This window comes from Lithobates pipiens, unplaced genomic scaffold (assembly GCF_037356315.1).
Source record: "Lithobates pipiens isolate NorthernLeopardFrog02 unplaced genomic scaffold, aLitPip1_a1.2 Scaffold_16, whole genome shotgun sequence".
NCBI classification, from domain to species: Eukaryota; Metazoa; Chordata; class Amphibia; order Anura; family Ranidae; genus Lithobates; species Lithobates pipiens.
In genome coordinates this window covers 624,946,337-624,959,472 of record NW_027507748.1, presented here as the reverse complement: position 1 = coordinate 624,959,472, position 13,136 = coordinate 624,946,337, and the positions used below count along the sequence as shown (strand labels likewise).

The window sequence follows — 13,136 nt, the reverse complement described above, 5'->3', positions numbered from 1 at the left end:
GTGGTGGCTACCCTTGGGACTATATGTCTGTTAGGTCCACAAAGGGTATTCTAATACTGGCAAGGATCATTATTTAAGTCAGTCTTCTTTTTTGTTCAGATACAGTTTTCTTTCCTCTAAGTTTTATACATATCTGGCATACAAAAAAGGGCTAAATGTATGGAATGGGACTTTATAAAAATAGAAACTAAGGTAAGTTAAGAGTTCTCAAGTGCGATGATGCTAGTGGTGCTAGATTTTGACGTAAGAAATTGTTGGAGGTTTTCTCATAGACTAAACACAGGCAAGCTTCAGTGACTTTGAGTTCTACTTGTATTCTGTATCCAAGCTTTTAAAGAAGGCTCCATTATTAGATATGATTATGAACCTTCTGCCTCAGAAAAAAAACACTTGGTAAAATGTTTGTTAATTTTCTTTATGACAAATCTTTTCATGTTAATGCAAGAAAATCTAGAAGGACAAAATGCAAGCAAACCTGGCCACATCGATATAATGCTGGTAAGAGGCAACATGGAAGTTCTCTCTGGTAACATGCAGCAATCTCTGGAAGTATGCAGATCTGTCTGATAACATACAACTTAAGAACAATTTAAATTAAAGTATCATGTTTTTGCCAACCTTACCAGTATTTGAATTAAATTAAACCTGCCATTATAGAATATATTGGAAAAAAGGGATTAATTACAGACCGACAGGCCCGGACTATAAAGAGGTTGCTATAGCCACCAATAAATAGTTCAATATAGAGTAATTCAATTTTATTTTATTTAGTATTATTGGTATTATATTTAATAATTTACCAGAAATAAATTCAATTAAATTAAGTTAAAATCAAGTGCAATTCATGATTTTAGTGGGTAATCTTGCATTCCCTTTTCCCTATTCCTAAATTTTGTTGCATTATAGAATACAGTATATTGGACTGCTGACCTTCTGAAAATGCTAGTTGCTTGGTTTATGCTCATCCATTGACTCAATAATTTCTAAGCACCGACCTGGAACGAGTAAAAATAGTAAGTAAGAGAAAAATTTGAATTTTTTACCTATGTACTTGCTCCATATCAGTGATTCAAAATATTGAGGAAGATGGTCAACATGATGATCATGGAATTTACCTTTTTAGGAGAGCTCAGTTCCTTTTTTGCTTTGACAGATTTGAGTCAATTGTAGTCATATTAGAGCACTTGCAACAAGAGCAAGAGCACATTCAACATTCAAATTTTCAGGACATGCTTTCGGGTGTACCCCTTACTGCTTGAACCTTAGAAGAAGTCGGTACACCTCGAAAGCCAGTCCTGAAACTTTGAGTGTTGGTGCAGATTAAAAAAGTATCATGGATAGTACTCAATTGTTTTTATCTTTTAGGATATGTTTCCTTAAAGTGGATCTAAACCCTCACATATACCCAGTGAACTGAGCATCCTCAGATGATACACAGGGATGAAACAAATCTAAATCTATATCATCAAAAGTATATGCTTTACCCCATGCAGTTGATCAACCACATAAGATTTGATATACAAGTCAAAATATGTAGAGTTGTTCCAAAGGTTTTCAAAAACATATCTAGAGATGATAGAAAACCATACAATAATAATACTAATAATAATATAATGACCAGATACATCAGATAATTATATACTGTATATCTAATCAGCTAGGATTTCCAGAGCTCACCTTCAAAATAACGAGGCACAGGAAAGCATGTTTATAGGACTGAGGGATATGAATATCCACTACAATTCCCATAAAAGGAGCCCTAGAAAGATAGCGAGAAAATGAAAGAAAAACAAGTGGTGAGGCAAAGATTCTGTGAATAAATCGCAAGATGAAACCAAATCGATATAGTACACAACGTTCAGAGGGATTAGTATTAAAAAGGATGCAGCACCAGTGATAGCAGAGAGGCTGTGACATACATCCTCTCTAGTTATATGTATCAGCGTATGTGGGCTCCTGGGATGAATTAGAGTGGAGACAGCTAGCCAGGCCTTCTCGTCCACATCAGTGCCTGACCTCACAAATGGGCTTCTGGAAGAATGGTCAAACATTCCCATTGACAAACTCCTAAACCTTGTGGACAGCCTTCCCAAAACAGTTGAAGCTGTTATAGCTGCAAAGGGTGGGCCAACTCAATATAAAACCATATGGAATAAGACTGGGATGCCAATAAAGTTCATGTTCCGATAAAGGCAGGTGTCCCAATATTTTTGGTAACATAGCGTGTGTGTGTGTGTGTGTGTGTGTGTGTGTGTGTGTGTGTGTGTGTATACAGGAGACTGGAAACTCAAGATATTACCACCAGACTCCCTTGAGACCCAAGAAGCTACTTGGGTATTTAGCCTCCTGGCCTCCACCTCCAGTTGGATTTCTTGGGGACTAGGGTCTAAGCTGACCTCACCCACAAGCTTCAATAGTTAAGTTGTGGGATTTTAAGTCGAGTTTAATTTTAATTTCTCCTGAAGAAAACTGAAACGCCAAAGTCAAATGCACCAAATAAATTATCATTATTTTAGGCATGTACTTGAATATAAGAATAATAATATTATAAATTATGTAAGATCAAATGGTCCCAAGCTGGCATTTTAGCAGAGTTGTTCAGCATTTATGCTGTCATGTATTGTGTATAGGTAGTAAGGCAACCTCAGCCGCAGCCTCAGTTCTTGGCCCAGTGGGATACTAATTAAGTTAAAAATAAATTTGGCTAGCCCATAGTCCATTTGTTATGACCTTCAACTACAGGATATAGAAAATGAATTGATTTCTTGATGGGAAGTATCCTCCGAGAGTAGACGGATTGTGGTTTGATATTCCCTGTTTAACAAAGATGATTCAATCACATGAGTTCCTGGAAACTTCCGCACAGCCAGCAGTCTACAGAGATGGTTTTACCAAGACACGTTTATTTATTAATTTTTTCTGTTTATTTAAAGTAAATTTTATCCAGAAATTTCATTTCAGGCTGAAAATTACCAGAAATCTGGTGCCTTAAAGCAGAGTTCCATCCAAAAGTGGAACTTCCACTTATCTGCTCCCCCCAGCTCCCTTCAGTGCCACATTTGGGAGGGGGGAATCGGTACGTGTTTTTGACATGTATTTTTCCAAACTTCTGGGAAACTGCGCCACTGTGCCGTCCCTCTGAGGTTCGGGCCTCCTCCTCCTTCCTCCACCGCCCGGCCAGTTAGAAAGCACAGTGTGCTTCACACATTGGCAGTGGGGAACCGGCTGTGAAGCCGAAAGGCTTCCCGTGCCAGTTTCCCTTAGTGGAGATGGGGCGGCAGCACCAGGCAGCTGATCTGAAAGTGTCCATGTTATAAAAGTCAGCAGCTACAGTATTTGTAGCTGCTGACTTTTAATTCTTTTTTCCCCCCAGGCAGAACCTCTAGACCTGATCCTGTATATATACGGTGGCAGAATGGCTCTGCTGCGCGAATCACCGCATATATACTGTGGCTGCTTTAAGAGCACCCGCTGCATGGCGGGGGACCCAATGCACATAGCCGGCGGGCGTGATCCCTGCCGGCCACCCACAATTGTGGCACGAGAGCAGGAGCAGGGATTTGTGTGTGTGTGTAAACACACAAATCTCTGTCCTGTCAGGGGAAGAGAAACAGATCGTGTGTTCCTACCAAGTAGGAACAACAATCTGTCTTCTCTCCCAGTCAATCCAATCCCCTCACAGTTAGAACACACCCAGGAAATACACACTTAACCCTTTGATCCCCCCTAGTGTTAACCCCTTCCCTGCCAGTGACATTTATACAGTAATCAGTGACTATTTTTAGCTCTGATCGCTGTATAAATGTCAGTAGTCTCAAAAAAGTGTCAAGTGTCTGATTTGTCCGCCACAATATTGCAGTCCCAATAAAAATCGCTGATCGCCGTCATTACTAGTAAAAAAATAATAATAATAAAAAGGCCTAAAATCTATTACCTATTTTGTCGACGTTATAACTTTTGCGCAAACCACTCAATATATGCTTATTGCAATTTTTTTTTACCAAAAATATGTAGAAGAATTCATATCAGCCTAAACTGGAAAAAAAAATTTTTTTTTTAAAAAATTGGGATATTTATTATAACAAAAAGTAAAAAATATTGGGGGTTATTTACGAAAGGCAAATCCACTTTGCACTACAAGTGCACTTGAAAGAGCAGTCACACTAAATCTAAGGGGTAGGTCTGAAGTGAGTGGAAGCTCTGCTGATTTTATCATCCAATCACGTGCAAGCTAAAATGCTGTTTTTTATTTTCACTCCCTTGGACTGAAAAGTTTCCTACTTACGCTGGAATCACCGTTGAGATATCTGTATATCGCTATCACATCTCCTCTCAAGCGTCTCTTCTCCAGGGAAAATAAATTTAGCGCTTGTAGTCGTTCCTCATAATTGAGGTCCTCCAGTCCTCATATAAATTTAGTTGCCCTTCTCTGGACTCTATCCAGCTCAAGCCCATCCCTTCTGAGGATTGGTGACCACAACTGGACGAAAATACTCCAGATGCGAGCGAACCAGAGTTTTAATTATATTATATTTCGTAAAAATTTTACAGATCGTATAGGCTAGTTTTTTATGGACCAAATGTTGGCAAAAATGATCAATAGTTGCTTTTAGATCTATTTAAAAAAAAAAAAAAAAAAATTGTTTATTTATTTATTTATTTTAGTACAAGAATGATTTTTTTTGTATTAAGTATACATTTGTAAGCGGGTAAATCATATGCGCTCAGGCAGATTTTAGAATGAAATCTAAAATCGAAAGTTGGAAAAAATGGTCAGTAGTTGCTTTTAGATCCATTTTTTTTTAAACACATTATTTTTTTTATTTTTTTATTTTAGTACAAGAATACATTTTTTTGTATTAAGTATACATTTGTAAGCGCGTAAATCATATGCCCTCAGGCAGATTTTAGAATGAAATCGAAAATCCAAAGTTGGAAAAAAAGGTCAGTAGTTGCTTATAGATCCATTTTTTTAAAAATACATTATTTATTTATTTTAGTACAAGAATAAATTTTTTTGTATTTGGTATACATTTGTAAGCGTGTAAATCATGTGCAGATTTTAGAATGAAATCTAAAATCGTTGCTTTTAGATCCATTTTTTTTTTAAAATACATAATTTATTTATTTTAGTACAAGAATTAATTTTTTTTTTGTACTTGGTATACATTTGTAAGTGCGTAAATCATGTGCCCTCAGGCAGATTTTAGAATTTTGCATTACAGATTTGAACGCCGTGCATATTTATGTACCTGTGTGAATGTCTCTATTAATAAATTAAACAATGCAGCTGCATGCAAATTGGTAAACAGAAAATGTGTTTTTTGTTTATGGTCATGCGAATGTAAAAAAAAAAAGAAAAAAAAAAAAGAAAAATGAATGTTAATGTCGATAAAAATTGTAATGATAAAATGTGGTGGGATACAACTGTAAATACATTTAAAAAAGCAGTAAAACGTGTGTAAGAAGGTGTTTTTAAATGCATTTTTTACAGCGATGCACATGTGTGCACATGTCAGTACATTATTAAATAAAATAATCAAGCATATACTTAAATAACATGAATGAGCACATAGGAACAATTCCTATTTTTTTTTTCTCTGTAAAAATTGAGTTTTACATTGAGGCACATATTCCAGCTTTCCAGATGTGATCACGGTTTATGTGAATCCTGGAGAAAGTTACACAAAGCAATTCCCAGACCTCGGCTTGTGTTAAAAATACACCAGGCACTTGTTCCTGTGTGGCGGCATTAGCACACAAGAATGTCAAATATAATCACATAATTCAGCAAGATTCCGAGTACCTGTCCCATATTGTTTTATTCAGATATTTTTACAGCCAGCATGTTTTGTTATTTGTAGAGCTAAAAATAGCTCAGAAAAATGAAACATCTGCAAGTTTACAGCCGAAGCCTATTTTTTGCCGCGGTGGAATAGATGTGCGTTCGTTCCTCGCAGTTCACATACGAGTCTTCACATATGTGGTACGCCATACGCAGAGTTTTATGAGAAGCTCCAGAATTACAGGAATTGTAAATACCAGGGCGAGCAGCAATGAAATGGAATGGTTACAGCTGTATACAGTGACAGAAGATAATAAATAACTACAAAAAAAAGTAAACAATAAATAAACTGTAAACTTAGCTTATGAACGTAAAAATACATTTTTATAAAATTCATTGCTCATATGAGTTCTAAACGGATGATCAGTTTTATTTAATAATGTAAATTATAGATGATAATGTTGCCGTAAAATTCACAGCTTGGGTTCGTTAACATGTGAGGTTGATGAGGGCAGGGTAAAATGCAGCAGCTAAGCCATGCTTTTACTGCCCTCCCTCTCCCAAGTCACTACTGCTTTAGCTGCAGAGGCAGCATCTGAGCACATGCCACAGGCACAATGCTTTATGAACGTGGCAAGATTTATACCCCCTGACACTTTCAACGGGCGTAGCACCCGATGAACATGACTCATTAACCACTTAGTGACCACGCTATAGCAGTTCTATTACTACAGGGTGGCCGCTGTGCATAGGATCATGTATACCCGCTTTCGGACCACCCCACGTACATTTACTGCAGCAGGGTGGCCCTTCAGCGCCAAATCACGTACCTGTTTGCCGGGTCTGGGGCTTGCACACATGGCGCCGGCAACCAGCTTCAGCTGTGATTGGACACAGTGGGAGTCAATCAGTGGGTCTGGCAGACCCAATGTCCACTGGGACCCACTGATCATTCTGAGGCTGACAGAACGGCGGCCAACAAGGCAGATTGCCGTTCTATCAGAGGGGAAGATTGAGGTCTTGTGTTTTTGCTAAGCAGGAACACGGATCTCTGTCTTCCCCTAGTTAAACCATCAACCACACAGTTAGCAAGCACTCCCACTAAACACATTTAACCCATGGATCGCCTCTGATGTTAGCCCTTTCCCTGTCAGTGTCATTAGTACAGTGACAGTGCATTTTTTTAGCACTGATCACTGTATTGGTGTCACTGGTCCCCAAAAAGTGTCACTTAGTGTCAGATTTGTCTGCCGCAATGTTACAGTCCCGCTCAAAACAGCTGATCACTGCCATTACTAGTAAAAAATATAAAAAAAAAATGTAAATTCCATAAACATATTCCATAGTTTGTAGACGCTAATTTTTGCGCAAATCAATCAATATACGCTTATTGGGATTTTTTGTTACTAAAAATATGTAGCAGAATACATATTGGCCGAAATTTATGAAAAAATTAGATTTATTTTTTTATTTTATTGGATATCTTTTATAACAGAAAGTAAAAAATTATAGTTTTTTTTTTTCCAAAATGATCAGTGTTTTTTTGTTTATAGTGCAAAAAATAAAAACCGCAAACCTCAAATACCACCAACAGAAAGCTCTGTTTGTGGGTAAAAAGGGACATACATCTTATTTGGGTACAGCGACGCCCGACCACGCAATTGTCAGTTAAAGTAATGCAGTGCCCGTATCGCATGGTCAGGAAGGCGGGTAAATTTTACGGAGATCAAGTGGTTAAAGTGAATGTGGTTGCTCTGCAAGAGCCCTGCAACACCATGTGCATCCGTTCCCTGACCTTCTCTGAAGGAAGTGGAAAGCGATGAGGATTTTGTCACTTCCAGTTTTAGAGCTGTCGCTCCCTGGCCATTACTGCCATGCAAGCATCTGTTCAAGCACAATCTATGATCAGATGCTTTGAAGGGCAAGGGAGATATCAGACGTCTAATAGACCCCTGATCTCTCCATAAAGAGTACACTCTAGCCTCCACCAACCATAAGAGACAGGAAGACTACAGCACTACCTTGCCCTGTCCTTCCACCTTATTCAGGGCCTCTGCATTCCTTACTACATCTGTATTCTGGTGGGGTATCTTGACTCCAATGCCTCAACTGTACTAGGCTCCTTCCAACCTGGTATAATATATGGGCACTGACCCCACCCCTTACATTACTAGTCATGTCTAAAAGGGACCTAACACCCAGTTACACAGTTATCACACACTGAGACAGAGCCACCTAGTGACAGACTAGCTAAATGCCCTGCTTACAATTATCCAGCTTCATATTTTTTATTACCAATTGGTTTAATTGGTTTCACATTGAAAACTGCTTTAAATGTGAACTCTGGGGATGGACTCCCTCATTCTAGTCTCCTTCCCTGCTGCAAGGGTTAACTGCTCATTTTAGCTAGGAAATTATATTTCCTAAATAGTTACATAGTTAAGCTGGTTGAAATAAGATAAATGTCCATCCAGTTCAACCAACAGAGAGAGAGAAAAGAAAAGAAAGCCAACACCCTCAAATAGAAAACTTCTATATACTCTACCCCAGCGATGGTGAACCTTGTCACTCCAGATGTTTTGGAACTACATTTCCCATGATGCTCATGCACTGCAGAGTGCATGAGCATCATGGGAAATGTAGTTCCAAAACATCTGGGGTGCCAAGGTTCACCATCACTGCTCTATCCAATACCGATAGTTAATCCAGAGGATTTAGGTGATATACTTACATTATTCCTTGTTCTTGTAGGCTTCCTTCTCTTCACATGAGTGGTCCTAAAAAGCCTTTTCTCTTTGCTATCCAACCAGTCACAGCTCTCTCATGTCATCCCGTACAATGAAGGTCCAGATGTCCTTCATTGTACGTGGGGGCACCAAGGGCTTGTTCACATTTCAGAGCGTTGAACAGTGGAGAAGATCATTAGTTCCCTGGAGAGCATGAAATAAAGTAAGTATAACACCTTAGGCTCGGTTCATACCAGACGCGATACGACTTGCCGTGCCGCGACCTGACAAGTCGCCCCCGTTCTGTACTACGGAACCGTTCTAAGAGGAGCGACTCAAGTCGCTCCGACTTAGAAAAAAGGTTCCTGTACTACTTTTGGCATGACTTCGGGCGACTTGCATTGACTTCTATACAGAAGTCATTTTGCAAGTCGCCGCTGAGGTCTCGGCAGGTCACGGCGCTGCAAGTCGTGCCGCGTCGTGCCGCGTCGTGCCGCGTCCTGTGTGAACCTAACTCATTATCTCCTAGGCACAATATTTACCCACAAAATAGGTCCCCCTCCCCATTTTTCCCAGGGGATAATGAATAAGGTGATATACTTACATTATTCCTTTTCCCTGCAGGCTTCCTTCTCTTCACATGAGTGGTCCTACAAAGCCTTTTCTCTTTGCTATCCAACCAGTCACAGCTCTCTCATGTCATCCCATACAATGAAGGTCCAGATGTCCTTACATAGTTAATAAGGTTGAATAAAGACACCAGTCTAACCTGAGTGAGTGTGTGTGTTTGTCTACAATTGTCCCTATCCCTGTACATTGTGTCTCAAGGTACCCATATAGGGCTGTCAATTTACACAGCACTCCACACAATCACATCGGTCCCTACACTCAAGGAGCCCACAATCCAGGGTCCCCGACTCCCATTCATATATTAGGGCCAATTTTTTTTGGACAGAAAGCAAATTACCTACCAGCATGTCTTTGGATTGTGGGAGGAAACTGGAGTACCCAGAGGAAACCCACACAGGCACAGGGAGAACATGCAAACTCCAGGCAGGTAGTGTTGTGGTTGGGATTTGAACCAGCGACCCTTTTTACTGCTAGGAGAGAGTGCTAACCCCTACAACACTGTGTCGCTTCAGTGTAGATGGGGGCATCAAGGGCTTGTTCACATTTCAGAGTTTTGAACAGTGGAGAAGAGCGTTAGTTTCCTGGAGAGCATGAAATAAAGTAAGTATAACACCTTACTCATTATCTCCTCGGCACGACATTTACCCACAAAATAGGTCCCCCCTCCCTATTTTGCCCAGGGGATGATGAATAAGGTGATATACTTACCTTGATCCTCATACATGCAGACTTCCTTCTCTTCCTGCCATGGGTCCTATGAAGCTTCTTCACTTTTCTGTCCAACTGGTCCGAGCTCCGTGACGTAATCCTGTACTATGAAGGTCCAGATGTCCTGCATTGTAGGGGAGTTGCTGCAAGCCCACCCACATTCCAGGGCATTGGATAGTGAAGAAGAGGGCCATCTACCTGAAGAACAAGGAATACAATTAGGTATAATATTTTACTCATCATCTCCCTCATCACCCATGAAAAGGTAAACTTTTTTCTTCCCCGGAGTTCAGCTTTAAGACAAATAAGTAACATTTGTATTGCAATCTTAAATATTTAGTGATAGAGGCAGCTGAAAAGGACAACACATGTATCAGCAGAACCTCCACAAATATTTCAATCCATAGTTGTGCCGTCAATCACCTTGGCTGGGTTTACGCAGAGGACTTGTGGAGGAATGCTTTGTACTAAGCATGTGCAGTAATAAAATGAAGTTGTGTTTACAATATGGACTAATTGGAAATTCTTTCCAGACGTCTGTGCTTCTGTACGCTGCTTCAGTTTCCATGTCACTACCTGCTGGCAAGTACAGAAATTGGGCAGATATTAAAAATGAAGCAATAAGATAATCAATAAATTATTTATTTATTAAAATATGGTGCACGTAACTACTGCCATGTTTGATTTTGTTTGTCCACATAAATCAACCAATCATATGCTGGCAAAAGTCATGTTTATTGTATCTTCCTTGCTCATGATTGGATATTCAAACTAAAAAAAAAAAAAAAAGTTTCACCTTATTTACTATAATTCACATTTCAAAGTCAATTCTTTTAGGGCTCATTCATGCTGTCGGTGGGGGGGAAGGGGCAATAAAACCCTGCGGCTGAGCCGCATTTTTACAGTCACTACCTTCTTTAGCTGCAGCCAGGCGTGTGCACATGCTGCAGCCGTGATGTTTTGCTTTGTGGCTGTGGCATGCTTTCGGCGGGTGTAGTGCCAGTGGAATGTGACCCATTCAAGTGAATGAGCTGTTCTGCAAGCACACTGCGACCATGTGCATTGCAGGCGCTAGTGTATGCTTCCATGGGTTAAAGCAGGCAGTGGGGAGGGGATACTATGGGGTTGATGTGCTAAAGGCAAATAGACGGTGCACTTTGCAAAGTGTAGTTACTCCAGAGCTCAGTAAATGAGCAAAAGCTCAGATGGACTCCATCATCCAATCATGGGCAAGCAAAAATTAGATTTTTTCATTTTCTATGCATGGTATTCTGTGCAAACTGAAGATTTACCTAATTTACTAAGCTCTGGAGCAACTGCACAGTCTATTTGACTTTAGTAAATCAACCCCTATGCTTTCTCACCACTTGTCAATTGCTCTTTGAAGAGCGATGAGAATACAAATCACTCCTCAGAGAGCAAAGCTAGGGTCAATGAGCCTTTAGTAAATCAACCTGTAAATCAATGCAGTTTTCTGTGTCCTAGATCAGGCTGGGTTGCTCTGTGCACACGGAGGAAGCTCAATGCAGATGTTGTGAACGAGTTCTTATGGTGGCCAATACACACTTCCATTGTATTATCAGATCGATGTACGATTCAATCAAAACCATCAAATCGGAAGTTCATTGAATAGCCAGAACTTCCCCTCCAATAGATTCGGACTCAGTTTAGATCAGATTTGAATGGCCAGCATGGAAAACTCTTTATTGTTTGCATTCAGTGGCACTCGGTTAAAAATGTGATCATATTTTGATTGATTGGATTATGAGGTCCCCTGGTAGAAACAGAGTTGCGACTGATAACTTATAACATAACTTCCAACTATCGATTAAAACCCATTCCCCAATGTATGGCATATCAATCATTTGTATTTTCGAAATGGAAGAGACCAACTGGAAAATAGATTGATTATTTATCGAGTATGATTGTCGTTACAGGTGGTTACAGGCAAAATATTGCCTCCTAATTACAGAAACTCATTTTGTTAATGATCATAATTTTGTATAGAGGGGGGGGCCTCTTACTCCCATTATAAATCTAGAACCATGACCAGTATAATGTGTATCAATGTGCTCTCTGCCCAGCAATGAAAGTTAGTGGAGTGTAATAGCCAGATAACCTCCACTTAGGAGAGATAGGCTGAGTCAATAGAAGCCGACTGGCTGCAAGGTAAAGGAAGGAGAATGGGAAGGTCCCTGAGAACTCCAATCAGCCTGGGAGCTGACATTTCTGTAGCACATACTGTATATATCTATCTATATGTCTAAATGTTATTATATAGATGTATGTTACATATAGGTGTATGTTATGTAGTTGTATTATTTATATATATATATATATATATATATATATATATATATATATATATATATATATATATATATATATATATATATATCCAGTATATAGATGTATTTTATAAATAGATGTATGTTACATAGATGTGAATTATATAGATGTATATTATATGTAGATGTATCTTATATACAGTATAGATGTATGTTACATAGTTGTGTATTATTATTATATTATATATAGATGCATCTTATGCAGTAGATAGATGTATGTTATATGGGTGTAAATTATATTGTATATAGATGTATATGATATAAAGGTGTATGCTATACACAGATGTATGTTATACTGTATATAGATGTATGTTGTATAGGTGTATATTATACATTATATAGTTGCATGTTATATAAAGATGTGTTATATATAGATGCATGTTATATAGGTGTATATTATACAGTATATAGATGTATGTTATAAAGGTGTATATTATACAGTATATAGATGTATGGTATATAGGTGTGTATAGATGTATCTGATGATATATAGATGTATGGTATATAATATACAGGAGTATATAGATGTATGGTATATAGGTGTGTATAGATGTGTCTGATGATATATAGATGTATGGTATATAATATACAGGAGTATATAGATGTATGGTATATAGGTGTGTATAGATGTGTCTGATGATATATAGATGCATGGTATATAGGTGTGTATAGATGTATCTGATGATATATAGATGTATGGTATATAGGTGTGTATAGATATATCTGATCATATATAGATGTATGGTATATAATATACAGGAGTATATAGATGTATGGTATATAGGTGTGTATAGATGTGTCTGATGATATATAGATGCATGGCATATAGGTGTGTATAGATGTATCTGATGATATATAGATGTATGGTATATAGGTGTATATAGATATATCTGATCATATATAGATGTATGGTATATAATATACAGGAGTATATAGATG

The 13,136-nt window shown here is 38.5% G+C and overlaps 1 protein-coding gene across 2 annotated transcripts in view; it reads left to right on the top strand.

Annotated features, from left to right (window-relative positions):
- STARD13 (StAR related lipid transfer domain containing 13) overlaps window positions 1–13,136 on the top strand; it is a 427,146-nt gene that overhangs the window by 167,848 nt on the left and 246,162 nt on the right. The window lies entirely within an intron of this gene.